Consider the following 16,618-nt stretch of genomic DNA (forward strand, 5'->3'; position numbering starts at 1 on the left):
TATTTTTATCACCACATTAAATAGGAGGAAACTTCTGATCCATCATCAAATGTATTTCTGAGCAGCAATGTACATGCTGGTAAGTATTTGTTGATAAGACATAGCATTGCCTTGAAAGGAAAAGAAGCATCATATATTCATCATTTTTCCACCTAAATAACATGACGGAGCAGTATGTCACACTTATATGTATTTCTTATTCAACCAACTAACCAGTGCTTTTTCCTTCTCCTAAATACTTACGTTCTCCTTTCAGGAGATTTTGTTTGAAAACAATCTTCAGCCATGATATAAAGAAAGAAAGTTTTTAAACCGATTTTGCAGCATACCAAGGGACTGAATTAGGTAGAAAAGCTGCATGCAACATTTCACATGCATGTAAAAATAGATACCCTTTTAAATTAAAGAGACACATTTTTGTCCTTGAATATTCTTGAGGACTTCAAGCGGAACAAAAGTTTACAAGAAAACCAATTTTCGCCTTCTCAAAATAGATTTATGGCTCAGGCTCAAAGTTAACATTTTATAGCGGTCCAATCTTAACATTTGCACAGTTCACTTTAAATAAAATAAATTCAAGATAAAAATTCATTGCATTCCACCTTAGATGTTTATATACAGATTTACTGAAAGGGAGGTCTGATAAATTAATATCTGATAGCCTGAGTACAATTTATTCAATTCAATAATCAAATCTTTTTTTCTGTAGTCATTGTGTTGTTTTTAACGTACAAATTATATCTAATAATCATGACCATTACATGTATTTTTAGAAGTTAAATAACACTCATGTAACTGAACATTGTTTGAATTTATTTTAAGGAATGTTGGTTTATTTTTAAAGCATCATTCAAATTCATGAATAATCGAGTTCTTTGTGTTTTTACATAATATACACCATTTATGAAAAAAATGGAGCAATGTGATTTTGGTTAAACAGAGATTAGATCAATAATTCATGAACATCTGCATAGAGTGATGGCTAAACTATTTTCATGTCATGAAAACACTGAAGTGAAATCATAATAAGAACTTATGTTAATTAAACCACATTAAAATATTTTATCAAACCAAAAATGCTTTAATCTGCCTTTATTTGACATTTAAACTTAACAACTCATCTGAAAGTCATTTTCTCACCAATAGCTGATTATTTGAAATAAATATAAATAATACAGCATAATAGATAACTGTGCTACTGTTACAGGGTGAAAATAAATTATTAAAAATAATTTATGTTCAATTTGTACTATGTATCCATATAAGCAGAATACATATAAGACAGTGATTTTAAACAAAGATTTTAAATTTAGCCTAGTGAAACTTGGTATGATGGTTCTGCCCACTACCCTTTGACCATTGGACCATCATTCTCCAAGTTTCATTTTCTTCCACCGTAATAAGGGATAATGATATCTGTCATATGAAGTTGTTTTGTGGAATATGTGAGGGATTGTATCTAAATTTCCTTGAAAAGGTCTGCAAAAATCACTTATGTTAGTTTCTTCTAAACAAGAAAGATAAACTGAAAAAAAACCTTACAAGTTGTTTATTTTATATGGATAAATAATGCTTAACTTTTTTTACATTCGCGAATAATATGGGAATGGAAAATATAACAAATAACACTAGTTGCTAATCTTATTGCCTTTTTTTATTGTAGGTGGTTCTCATAAATGCATTGTTCAAAGTATGAGAGTGGTGCAATATGACTGCCAAAAATTCTCACCACACTATAGGATTAGTTTTCTACAAGTTGATAATGATCTTTCTTTAAGGGGTATAGTTGCTTTAGCGTTCTTTCAGGATATTCCATAATCTCAGAACTTGAGAATTTCTTTTTCTAACACAACTGTATTAGATATTTGAAATACTTAATTTGGGATTAACTCTGTAAAGGAAAGACATGTGGAGGATTATAATATAGGAAGGACAATCCACGTGAGAGCCTGGATTAAGGAGAGTGTTACTGGACAAGGCATAGCGGATGTTATATAGCTGTACTTCTGAAACTGCACATACCTACTTTGAGCATTCTTTCTTCAATTAAGATCACCTTCCACCTTGGCATGGCCAGAAAAGAAAACCTGTTGCATTGCTCTTTCTGCTCACTTCTCACATCATTGGCGCCGAGGATAATTTGTTTGGCATGATGATAATTCTGAAGTAAGTTATTTTAAGAGGTCAGCTCTACACTTTCAGGGCAGCTCTCATAATCTAGTTGAACTTCTTTTGGAAAGTCTAGGTTCTAGTAAGAATGATATAACCTAAGGGAACAGACCTAAGTACTGTGCCTTTCTTTTTTTTTTTTTTTTTTTTTTAATTTTTTATTATACTTTAAGTTTTAGGGTACATGTGCACATTGTGCAGGTTAGTTACATATGTATACATGTGCCATGCTGGTGCGCTGCACCCACTAACTCGTCATCTAGCATTAGGTATATCTCCCAATGCTATCCCTCCCCCCTCCCCCCTCCCCACCACAGTCCCCAGAGTATGGTATTCCCCTTCCTGTGTCCATGTGATCTCATTGTTCAATTCCAACCTATGAGTGAGAATATGCGGTGTTTGGTTTTTTGTTCTTGCGATAGTTTACTGAGAATGATGGTTTCCAATTTCATCCATGTCCCTACAAAGGATATGAACTCATCATTTTTTATGGCTGCATAGTATTCCATGGTGTATATGTGCCACATTTTCTTAATCCAGTCTATCTTTGTTGGACATTTGGGTTGGTTCCAAGTCTTTGCTATTGTGAATAATGCCGCAATAAACATACGTGTGCATGTGTCTTTATAGCAGCATGATTTATAGTCATTTGGGTATATACCCAGTAATGGGATGGCTGGGTCAAATGGTATTTCTAGTTCTAGATCCCTGAGGAATCGCCACACTGACTTCCACAATGGTTGAACTAGTTTACAGTCCCACCAACAGTGTAAAAGTGTTCCTATTTCTCCACATCCTCTCCAGCACCTGTTGTTTCCTGACTTTTGAATGATTGCCATTCTAACTGGTGTGAGATGATATCTCATAGTGGTTTTGATTTGCATTTCTCTGATGGCCAGTGATGATGAGCATTTTTTCATGTGTTTTTTGGCTGCATAAATGTCTTCTTTTGAGAAGTGCCTGTTCATGTCCTTCGCCCACTTTTTGATGGGGTTGTTTGTTTTTTTCTTGTAAATTTGTTTGAGTTCACTGTAGATTCTGGATATTAGCCCTTTGTCAGATGAGTAGGTTGCGAAAATTTTCTCCCATGTTGTAGGTTGCCTATTCACTCTGATGGTAGTTTCTTTTGCTGTGCAGAAGCTCTTTAGTTTAATTAGATCCCATTTGTCAATTTTGGCTTTTGTTGCCATTGCTTTTGGTGTTTTGGACATGAAGTCCTTGCCCACGCCTATGTCCTGAATGGTAATGCCTAGGTTTTCTTCTAGGGTTTTTATGGTTTTAGGTCTAACGTTTAAATCTTTAATCCATCTTGAATTGATTTTTGTATAAGGTGTAAGGAAGGGATCCAGTTTCAGCTTTCTACATATGGCTAGCCAGTTTTCCCAGCACCATTTATTAAATAGGGAATCCTTTCCCCATTGCTTGTTTTTCTCAGGTTTGTCAAAGATCAGATAGTTGTAGGTAAGCGGCGTTATTTCTGAGGGCTCTGTTCTGTTCCATTGATCTATATTTCTGTTTTGGTACCAATACCATGCTGTTTTGGTTACTGTAGCCTTGTAGTATAGTTTGAAGTCAGGTAGTGTGATGCCTCCAGCTTTGTTCTTTTGGCTTAGGATTGACTTGGCGATGCGGGCTCTCTTTTGGTTCCATATGAACTTTAAAGTAGTTTTTTCCAATTCTGTGAAGAAAGTCATTGGTAGCTTGATGGGGATGGCATTGAATCTGTAAATTACCTTGGGCAGTATGGCCATTTTCACGATATTGATTCTTCCTACCCATGAGCAAGGAATGTTCTTCCATTTGTTTGTATCCTCTTTTATTTCCTTGAGCAGTGGTTTGTAGTTCTCCTTGAAGAGGTGCTTCACATCCCTTGTAAGTTGGATTCCTAGGTATTTTATTCTCTTTGAAGCAATTGTGAATGGGAGTTCACTCATGATTTGGCTCTCTGTTTGTCTGTTGTTGGTGTATAAGAATGCTTGTGATTTTTGTACATTGATTTTGTATCCTGAGACTTTGCTGAAGTTGCTTATCGGCTTAAGGAGATTTTGGGCTGAGACAATGGGGTTTTCTAGATAGACAATCATGTCGTCTGCAAACAGGGACAATTTGACTTCCACTTTTCCTAATTGAATACCCTTTATTTCCTTCTCCTGCCTGATTGCCCTGGCCAGAACTTCCAACACTATGTTGAATAGGAGCGGTGAGAGAGGGCATCCCTGTCTTGTGCCAGTTTTCAAAGGGAATGCTTCCAGTTTTTGCCCATTCAGTATGATATTGGCTGTGGGTTTGTCATAGATAGCTCTTATTATTTTGAAATATGTCCCATCAATACCTAATTTATTGAGAGTTTTTAGCATGAAGGGTTGTTGAATTTTGTCAAAGGCTTTTTCTGCATCTATTGAGATAATCATGTGGTTTTTGTCTTTGGCTCTGTTTATATGCTGGATTACATTTATTGATTTGCGTATGTTGAACCAGCCTTAAAAAAGAGAGAAGAATCAAATAGACGCAATAAAAAATGATAAAGGGGATATCACCACCCATCCCACAGAAATACAAACTACCATCAGAGAATACTACAAACACCTCTACGCAAATAAACTAGAAAATCTAGAAGAAATGGATACATTCCTCGACACATACACTCTCCCAAGACTAAACCAGGAAGAAGTTGAATCTCTGAATAGACCAATAACAGGAGCTGAAATTGTGGCAATAATCAATAGTTTACCAACCAAAAAGAGTCCAGGACCAGATGGATTCACAGCCGAATTCTACCAGAGGTACAAGGAGGAACTGGTACCATTCCTTCTGAAACTATTCCAATCAATAGAAAAAGAGGGAATCCTCCCTAACTCATTTTATGAGGCCAGCATCATTCTGATACCAAAGCCTGGCAGAGACACAACCAAAAAAGAGAATTTTAGACCAATATCCTTGATGAACATTGATGCAAAAATCCTCAATAAAATACTGGCAAACCGAATCCAGCAGCACATCAAAAAGCTTATCCACCATGATCAAGTGAGTACTGTGCCTTTCTTCTTCACCTATCTTCTAATCACAGGTAAAGCCCAAAGTAAGAATACCCAGATATAGATGATTTGGGGCTTCTTTGCTCATCATCAGGTTCTATGCTAGAGAAAAAAAAAATGTTCTGGAGATGTCTTAGTCTTCAGAGATTTAGTATGTAAATGTAGTACTATTTTAAGATGATAGAAATCATCTATTATCATCTTATTGTCTTAAAATCTGTCATCTTAAAATTGAAGATGATTCTCTATCATCTTCCCTTCCACTTATTAGTAGAATTCAACCAATGGGGAAGCATTTTCACAATGTTTTCAAGAAAGGATTGGTCCTATTTTTGTTTAGTCTGATATTTGTGTTTCTCAGTCACTCTCACAAATTGATATCTGTCTTGGTTTTTTTTTTTTCAGCTTAGGAATTGTACACACTTCATGGGCACACATTACCCAAATGTACCATCTCAAGTGAAACTTCTTGAGAATCTTCTGCATGGAGCCATCTTGCCTCCACCTTAGATGAACTTGCCCACAGACCCCACAGATTCTCATATTTCTAGGAACTGGTTGGTTAAATGTGGTCTTTTATTGGCTGGAGATGACTTACAAAATTTGAAATGAATAAATTATAGCCTTTTTCTATAAAAAGAGAGTTAAGCTGAATATCAAGACCTGTATATCTGTGTGTGTATTTATAGAAATTTTAAAATCTAGTAAACTTTCTAAAAATGTGTTCCTCAAAACATTAACATTTCCTTTCATATATAGTTGGCTATTAAAAATAAAAACCGCATAGTACTGGCCTCAGATGAACTCTACAACTCATGTAATAGGAATTTCCCCTGGTCCTAATTCAGTTCCCCAGGAAGATAGATATTATTTGTTAACCCAACATATGATTGTCAATGTGCAGACTGTAAAGATAGACATTTATCCAGACCTAAATGCCAATATAACTATACCATAGCTCTTACTAGAAAATGCTGTCACTATTCTAGACAGAAATACATAAAATTGTTGTTTAATTTTATATATATCCTTTAATTTAGGTTAAGGGGTACATCTGCAAATTTGTTTTATAGGTAAACTCGTGTCACAGGGGTTTGTTGTACAAATCATTTAATTGCCCAGGAACTAACACTAGTACCAAATAGTTATTTCTTCTGTAGGGGTCTGCTTTGAGCAGATAATCTAGGCCTTTTGGATTTTCATCAGACCTTTGAATTTTGGCAAGTTACTTAACTCTGTGTGCCTATTTTCATCACCTAAAAAAATGAGTACAATAATTATATACACCTCACAGGGATATCTTTATAATTAAAACAAGTAATCATATATAAAGCACTTAAAATAGTACCTGTCACATAATAGATCCTAATCACATAGATATGATTAGGAGATTTTTATTATTAGTCTTGGGTCCAAGTTCCTGGATTATATATACCAAATACAAAATATCAGACTAAATGTATAAGACCCTGCCGGTTTCCACTTACTCTTAGGTATTATTTCTCATTTATCTCATCTCTTATAGATAAATATAGATATTAATTGTTGGCATGGTTGTCCTGGAACCCATCACCTTTCATTATTGGACTGATGAATAATAGAGTCCTAAGAGTAACAGATAGTTACTCAGAGACTTTTATGACATTTTCTTCCAAACTCTTCTCATGACATTTAATATATGCCTCAAGTACTTCACAAAGAGCTTTTGCTCTTACCTTATTTATGTGAATGCTGATAATTAAAAATCACTTTCATCTGCCATGATTATATTGTTAAGGTAGAAAAGATTATGCCTTTCGAATGTCAATTAGAGCAGACATATTCAACCTCATTTACCAAATTCAGCTCAGAGGCAACCACATACAGAAATCTGTCCTTATTTTTAAATCTCATGAGCAAATCCCCAAAGAATATTTATGCCTGCATTAATTTATTTGTTTGTTTTTCCTTGTTTGTTCTTTACATTTGATCTTCAGTGGCCTGTTCTGATTTTTGGTTTGCATTTTGCTTCACTAATGTGGGCAAGAATTTCTGCAGATTGTTCATATTCTTTAAACCTTCTACTATGCCTAACTAGTTTCTACCACAATGAGCAGCATATTTCCTGAAGTAAGGAAATGATCAAAATTTCTGAGATGGTCTCCCTTACTCTCACAAGCTATTGTGAGTAAATAGTAAAAGAGGGATTCCCTTAAGCTGTCCACATTGTGAGTTAGTGAAACCTACCTTGAAATCATTTTGTCGTATTCAATAAAAATTATCTATGCTTTAAATTTTAATCCAGGAATTTTACATCTTGAATTTATCTTAAGAAAATATTTGGAGAGTTTAAAGAGAATTTGTGTACAATTTGTATACTAACTTTATTCATCAAAATAATATTAATAGAAAAGAAAAATAATGTCCCGGCATGGTGAGTTACCCCTGTAATCCCAGCACTTTGGAAGGCTGAAGCAGAAGGACTGCTTGAGGCTAGGAGTTCGAGACCAGCTTGGACAACATGGCCAAACTTCTTCTCTACAAAAAAATACACAAAATAGCCCGGCATGGTGGTGTGTGCCTGTAGTCTCAGCTACTGCAGAGGCTGAGGTGGGAGGATCACCTGAGCCTGACAGGCGGAGTTTGCAGTGAGACAAGGAGATCACTGCATTCCAGCCTGGGTGACAGCATGAAACCCTGTCTCAAAAGTAAAAATAAAGAAAATAAAAATGATGTGTCATTACTAGTGATATTATATTAAATGGAAAAAAATTATATAAATGTATATTAATTGTACATAAATTGTTATGATTATTAGGTATGACAAATAAAGCTGAAATGTTGGCTATCATTTTGTCTACTAATCATAAAAATGTGTGTATACATACATATATATATTTCTTTGGAATTTATTTTACATTTGGCTCTTCTCCATTTAAACTAATCTTGTCTTGGCACCTCAGTGAGGGGAGGTACAAAGTTGTAATAAAATAAGTTTAATCTTAGCCTCTAGGCTAAATAATATATTAGGAAAATTGTATGCTAAGTCGAGAATCTGTCTTAATTTCCCTTCCTTTCTCTTCTTAGAGAATTACTAATATCTGGGCAATAGGAGTAAGAAAGAGCAAAATAATTGAAAGCAGGTAGATATGGGGAATTGAGGTCAGAGAGATCCTGTGCCTACTTTTTTGAATAACTGGGAAGGTGGCAAACTTTACAGGAATTCTACCGATGTTCTTGTCCCATCTAAGCATGATGTGAAAGCAGTAAATTAAAATCCTATGTAGGATTTGAGGCATACAGTCCTAGCAAGTGGTAGATGATAGAGTATCATCATTCTGTGCAGTGTATAGCGACAGAAATATGGCATTAATAATTTCCAGGTTTTGAGAGTTCTTGAAATTATGATGAGATATCTGCAGGTATCAAAGACCAAAGAAAAACAAATCAATAATAGTAATAACCATGAATTTACTAGGAATCAAAAAGATGAGACTTTCCACTATTGGTTAAATGGGTATTCAACATAAAATTTAAATTCGGATTAGAAATAAAATTAAAATTTTGTATTTTGTCATCTGACTTTATAATCAGCAAAATTGGTGATTAAAAATAATATAAACCAGGAGGTGGAGCCAAGACGGCTGAATAGGAACAGCTCCAGTCTACAGCTCCCAGCGTGAGTGATGCAGAAGATGGGTGATTTCTGCATTTCCATCTGAGGTACTGGGTTCATCTCACTAGGGAGTGCCAGACAGTGGGTTCAGGACAGTGGATGCAGAGCACTGTGGGCGAGGCGAAGCAGGGCGAGGCATTGCCTCACTCAGGAAGCGCAAGGGGTCAGGGAGTTCCCTTTCCTAGTAAAAGAAAGGGGTGACAGACAGCATCTGGAAAATTGGGTCACTCCCACCCTAATACTGCACTTTACCAACAGGCTTAAAAAATGGCACACCAGGAGATTATATCCCACACATGGCTTGGAGGGTCCTACGCCCACAGAGTCTCGCTGATTGCTAGCACAGCAGTCTGAGATCAAACTGCAAGGCGGCAGCGCGGCTAGGGGATGGGCGCCTGCCATTGCCCAGGCTTGATTAGGTAAACAAAGCAGCCGAGAAGCTCGAACTGGGTAGAGCCCACCACAGCTCAAGGAGGCCTTCCTGCCTCTGTAGGCTCCACCTCTGGGGGCAGGGCACAGACAAACAAAAAGACAGCAGTAACCTCTGCAGACTGAAATGTCCCTGTCTGACAGGTTTGAAGAGAGTAGTGGTTCTCCCAGCACGCAGCTGGAGATCCAAGAACGGGCAGACTGCCTTCTCAAGTGGGTCCCTGACCCCTGAGCAGCCTAACTGGGAGGCACCCCCCAGTAGGGGCAGACTGACACCTCACACGGCCAGGTACTCCTCTGAGACAATACTTCCAGAGGAACGATCAGGCAGCAGCATTTGCGGTTCACCAATATCCGCTGTTCTACAGCCACCGTTGTTCTACAGCCACCGCTGTTCTACAGCCACCGCCGTTCTGCAGCCACCGCTGTTCTGCAGTCACTGCTGCTGATACCCAGGCAAACAGGGTCTGGAGTGGACCTCTAGCAAACTCCAACAGACCTGCAGCTAAGGGTCCTGTCTGTTAGAAGGAAAACTAACAAACAGAAAGGACATCCACACCAAAAACCCATCTGTACATCACCATAATCAAAGACCAAAAGTAGATAAAACCATAAAGATGGGGAAAAAACAGGGCAGAAAAACTGGAAACTCTAAAAAGCAGAGCGCCTCTCCTCCTCCAAAGGAACTCAGTTCATCACCAGCAACGGAACAAAGCTGGATGGAGAATGACTTTGACGAGTTGAGAGAAGAAGGCTTCAGACGATCAAACTACTCCGAGCTACAGGAGGAAATTCAAACCAAAGGCAAAGAAGTTAAAAACTTTGAAAAAAATTTAGACGAATGTATAACTAGAATAACCAATACAGAGAAGTGCTTAAAGGAGCTGATGGAGCTGAAAGCCAAGGCTCAAGAACTACGTGAAGAATGCAGAAGCCTCAGGAGCCGACGCGATCAACTGGAAGAAAAGGTATCAGTGATGGAAGATGAAATGAATGAAATGAAGCGAGAAGGGAAGTTTAGAGAAAAAACAATAAAAAGAAACAAACAAACCCTCCAAGAAATATAGGACTATGTGAAAAGACCAAATCTACACCTGATTGGTGTACCAGAAAGTGACGGGGAGAATGGAACCAAGTTGGAAAACACTCTGCAGGATATTATCCAGGAGAACTTCCCCAATCTAGCAAGGCAGGCCAAAAGCTAGGAGAAGGCAAGAAATAACTAAAATCAGAGCAGAACTGAAGGAAACAGAGACACAAAAAACCCTTCAAAAATTAATGAATCCAGGAGCTGGTTTTTTGAAAGGATCTACAAAATTCATAGACCGCTAGCAAGACTAATAAGGAAGAAAAGAGAGAGGAATCAAATAGATGCAATAAAAAATGATAAAGGGGATATCACCACCGATCCCACAGGAATACAAACTACCATCAGAAAACACTACAAACACCTCTATGCAAATAAACTAGAAAATCTAGAAGAAATGGATAAATTCCTCGACACACACACCTTCCCAAGACTAAACCGGGAAGAAGTTGAATCTCTGAATAGACCAATAACAGGATCTGAAATTGTGGCAATAATCAATTGGCTTACCAACCAAAAAAAGTCCAGGACCAGATGGATTCACAGCCGAATTCTACCAGAGGTACAAGGAGGAGCTGGTACCATTCCTTCTGAAACTATTCCAATCAATAGAAAAAGAGGGAATCCTCCCTAACTCATTTTATGAGGCCAGCATCATCCTGATACCGAAGCCGGGCAGAGGCACAACCAAAAAAGAGAATTTTAGACCAATATCCTTGATGAACATTGATGCAAAAATCCTCAATAAAATACTGGCAAACTGAATCCAGCAGCACCTCAAAAAGTTTATCCACCATGATCAAGTGGGCTTCATCCCTGGGATGCAAGGCTGGTTCAATATACGCAAATCAATAAATGTAATCCAGCATATAAACAGAACCAAAGACAAAAACCACATGATTATCTCCATAGATGCAGAAAAGTCCTTTGACAAAATTCAACAACCCTTCATGCTAAAAACTCTCAATAAATTAGGTATTGATGGGACATATCTCAAAATAATAAGAGCTATCTATGACAAACCCACAGCCAATATCATACTGAATGGGCAAAAACTGGAAGCATTCCCTTTGAAAACTGGCACAAGACAGGGATGCCCTCTCTTACCACTCCTATTCAACATAGTGTTGGAAGTGCTGGCCAGGGCACTTAGGCAGGAGAAGGAAATAAAGGGTATTCAATTAGGAAAAGAGGAAGTCAAATTGTCCGTTTGCAGATGACATGATTGTATATCTAGAAAACCCCATCATCTCAGCCCAAAATCTCCTTAAGCTGATAAGCAACTTCAGCAAAGTCTCAGGATACAAAATCAATGTGCAAAAACCACAAGCATTCTTATACACCAATAACAGACAAAACAGAGAGCCAAATCATGAGTGAACTGCCATTCACAATTGCTTCAAAGAGAATAAAATACCTAGGAATCCAACTTACAAGGGATGTGAACGACCTCTTCAAGGAGAACTACAAACCACTGCTCAATGAAATAAAAGAGGATACGAACAAATGGAAGAACATTCCATGCTCATGGGTAGGAAGAATCAATACCATGAAAATGGCCATACTGCCCAAGGTAATTTATAAATTCAATGCCATCCCCATCAAGCTACCTAAGATTTTATTCACAGAATTGGAAAAAACTACTTTAAAGTTCATATGGAACCAACAAAGAGCCCGCATCACCAAGTCAATCCTAAGCCAAAAGAACAAAGCTGGAGGCATCACGCTACCTGACTTCAAACTATACTACAAGGCTACAGTAACCAAAACAGCATGGTACTGGTACCAAAACAGAGATATAGAGCAATGGAACAGAACAGAGCCCTCAGAAATAATGCCGCATATCTACAACCATATGATCTTTGACAAACCTGACAAAAACAAGCAATGGGGAAAGGATTCCCTATTTAATAAATGGTGCTGGGAAAACTGGCTAGCCATATGTAGAAAGCTGAAATTGGATCCCTTCCTTACACCTTATACAAAAATTAATTCAGGATGGATTAAAGACTTACATGTTAGACATAAAACCATAAAAACCCTAGAAGAAAACCTAGGCAATACCATTCAGAACATAGGCATGGGCAAGGACTTCATGTCTAAAACACCAAAAGCAATGGCAACAAAAGACAAAATTGATAAATGGGATCTAATTAAACTTAAGAGCTTCTGCACAGCAAAAGAAACTACCATCAGAGTGAACAGGCAACCTACAGAATGGGAGAAAATTTTCTCAACCTACTCATCTGACAAAGGGCTAATATCCAGAATCTACAATGAACTCAAACAAATTTACAAGAAAAAAAACAAACAACGCCATCAAAAAGTGGGTGAAGGATGTGAACAGACACTTCTCAAAAGAAGACATTTATGCAGCCAAAAGACACATGAAAAAATGCTCATCATCCCTGGCCATCAGAGAAATGCAAATCAAAACCACAATGAGATACCATCTCACACCAGTTAGAATGGAGATCATTAAAAAGTTCAGGAAACAACAGGTGCTGGAGAGGATGTGGAGAAACAGGAACACTTTTACACTGTTGGTGAGACTGTAAATTACTTCAACCATTGTGGAAGTCAGTGTGGCGATTCCTCAGGGATCTAGAACTAGAAATACCATTTGACCCAGCCATCCCATTACTGGGTATATACCCTAAGGATTATAAATCATGCTGCTATAAAGACACATGCACACGTATGTTTATTGCGGCACTATTCACAATAGCAAAGACTTGGAACCAACCCAAATGTCCAACAATGATAGACTGGATTAAGAAAATCTGGCACATATACACCATGGAATACTATGCAGCCATAAAAAATTATGAGTTCATGTCCTTTGTAGGGACATCGATGAAACTGGAAACTATCATTCTCAGCAAACTATTGCAAGGACAAAAAACCAAACACCGTATGTTCTCATTCATAGGTGGGAATTGAACAATGAGAACACATGGACACAGGAAGGGGAACATCACAGTCCGGGGACTGTTGTGGGGTGTGGGGAGCGGGGAGGGATAGCATTTGGAGATATACCTAATGCTAAATGACAAGTTAATGGGTGCAGCACACCAGCATGGCACATGTATACATATGTAACTAACCTGCACATTGTGCACATGTGCCCTAAAACTTAAAGTATAATAATAATAAAGTAAAATAAAATAAAAATAAAAATAAATAAAAGATAATATAAACCAAATAAAGCATCTAGATAAAGCTGGTATATTAAACAGATACATCAAGTTTTGCTCTTTTTTAAACCTCTCTATGCAACAGTATGGAAATTATTTTCAAAACGTATATCTAGGAGAAAATGAAGAATGAGAGAAAAGTCAACACTGTAGTTATGAAACCCGAGACCAGATGAGCAAAAGATCAAGGACAGAATGGATCCAAGGAAAACAATTCCCAAGCAGGCAATGGGGATGCCAATCACTAACCTATTTTACACTTTACAGTCCTCCTAAGCCATAAAATTTGGTGATACCAGGAATCTCTGAGAGTATGTGTCTGCAGGCATGTTAGTTTAAATAAAGTTAAGTGGTTAAAAGTCAGTTTAATGAGAAGCAAAAACCTTCTCTCATTTGTGCAGCCAGATGGCAGACTTAATAACATTATAGCAAATGCTTAGCTGAGATTGGAGTACACACCGAAATTAATGAATTAGAACATACGCATACTGACACCACCCTCTCCACTTTGATCAGCATTCCCAACTTGGTTTCTAGAACCTGAGCAGCAATACCTTTCCCCAATAAATAAAAGATTGGGCTTTTCTGATATCTGAGTAGATCAAAAAGACATTCCTAATGTCTTGATATTGGTATTTTCCAAAGTTAAGGGCCAGGAAAATCACCTTGCCAAGATATTTATTGTTCCTAGTTAAGTCTCAAACCGTCATAACTGATAATCACCTTTTGAGGTTTCAATGCTTGAATACAGGGAATCAATCAAATGTTATCAGACACCTGAGGAAAATTGTTCACATAAAAAGGGACCACCAAAGAAAGAGGAAAAAAAAACACAATTTACAGGAAAAAAAATTACGCAAGGTTAAAAAAAAGCTTCAAATTTTGCATTAATATGTTAGAGAAATAGATGTTATTACAATTATAGAACAAGAACATAATATGATTCAGAAATGAATATTCAGGGAATACATAAGCGCTCTAAGCTCTTCTACATTAAAAATATAAAAGAAGGAGAGAAAAAAGTTTATCAGAAAACTTTGAAAATAAAGTTGTAAAAAGCCCCTAGAAAATAGCTTAAAACAAAAAATAGGTAAGGAGCTGGAGAGAAAACACAAATATTAGGGGACCAATCCTATATAGGAATAATAGAACTTCAGAAATAGAAAAGAGAACCAAGAGAAGAAAATCATCATTGAAATATGCAAGGACATTTCTCAAAAGGGAAAGACAATGCTTAGATCAATGAATGATAGCAAAGCACATCATCACTAAATTATAGTGCACATGAAACAAAAAGAAAATTTTACAGAGAAGAAAATGTCAGGATAAATGGAGTAACCATATAATTCATTATGTAAATCAGAACCTCTTGGATATCAAAGCGGGTACTAGCAATAATTATGCTGTAAAAACAGGCATTAAAGGACACTCTTGGACAAATTGGGACACATAATCTATATGTAATAACATAATAAAGATGACTTTATTTTCATAGCAAGATTGAAAATATAATTTTCAGGTGTAGTTTCTTCAAAATTTGAAGGAAAAGATTTAAAATCTGAAATTCTATTTTAGACCAAAACATATGTTAGTGTAAAATCATTTTAATATATACCGGATCTAAAATAAAAACAAAACAAAAGAAAAACCCCAAAACATAGTTGCTAGAAGATGTACTCTACTGAAACAAGGGGAAAAAACAACAAGAAAGGAATGGGGCACAACAAGATTTAAAAATGAAGAGATAAAGAAATAGTTTATGTTTGAGCTTATGGTGAAGGAGGATCCATGGTACAACAGATGGAGAAGGCTGGCAAATCTGAAAAACGTAGGATAACAGTGTCCTGAAAAGACTCATTAGGAATATTAATTGATGGAATACATAATGTGTCTAAACTTCAAAGAGGTAATTAGATAATTGCTGAGGGTTTGGTGTTGCCGTTATTGCTTTAATAAAAACAATATTGAATACCAAGTAAATAAAAATCATACAAATGATTAACTTTCAGGAAAACAAAAAGTGGTGTAAGAAGAAAGGTTAATTGTGGTTAACTGAATGGCTCTGATGTGAACAGAATTTAGAGAGTCATAGCAAAGTAAACAATGAATGTTGATCTAAACAAAATTACAACATGACTGTTTTGAAGACAGGTGAATAGGGAAAGTATGCATGTGTGGTGAGTGAGGTTGAGGGAGGGGTGTGTGTGTGGAAACAACTAAACTGTCATGTTGCATACGAGGAGTAAATAGCACATTCCTAAAACTAAAAAAATCTGAAAAATCTGAAGAGGTAGCATCAGCATGCGTTTTTACAGGCATGATTATAAATACCAAAATAATTACTTAAAAGAGATTAAAAAGTCGTTGCTTCTGGTGAGCGTGAAGTGCAAAATAAAAGAAAAGCAGATGAATTTCTGTTTTTTTATTGAAAATCTTGTAGAAATAACTCATTACAAGTATGTTAACATATCTGTTAAAGCTGGTAGAAAATGTTTAGACGGTAATGAAGATGAAATACATAGAAATTGGGCCGTACCTTCGTTTAGGATTCCATGATGCACTCAAGATTGTAGGGACTCTAGGCCATCCTCTCTCTTCTCTGTATAACTATCAAAATCATGTTTCAGATTAAAGGATATTTGAATCTATGTAATTCATACTTTGAATGGATGCATGATTCTTTGCTCTGTCATCCAGCACTGTATGTAGCACACTTAAGCAATAAATATTGTCAGATACATATCTGCACTGTTGCGCTGCCTATAGATTATTTGATTGATGTAGATTAAAGTTATATGGGGATATTCACAACCTGACCGAGTAAAAAGACTTAGCCTAAGCTAAAAATAAGGGATCACAAAATTGAGAATGCCATCGAGGTAATTAGGCAGAAAGAAACATAACTAGACTTAGAATTTGAGAATGTGCTTTAATTAAGTGGCAATAGGTTGTGATAGTGATGGTGATGGTGGGGTTCATTATAAGATTAAATTATAGATTTGAAGTCTTCTGTTGGATAATTAGATACACAAATGTAGTTAGGTTT

The sequence above is a fragment of the Pan troglodytes genome, chromosome 9 (assembly GCF_028858775.2).
Source record: "Pan troglodytes isolate AG18354 chromosome 9, NHGRI_mPanTro3-v2.0_pri, whole genome shotgun sequence".
Taxonomy (NCBI): domain Eukaryota; kingdom Metazoa; phylum Chordata; class Mammalia; order Primates; family Hominidae; genus Pan; species Pan troglodytes.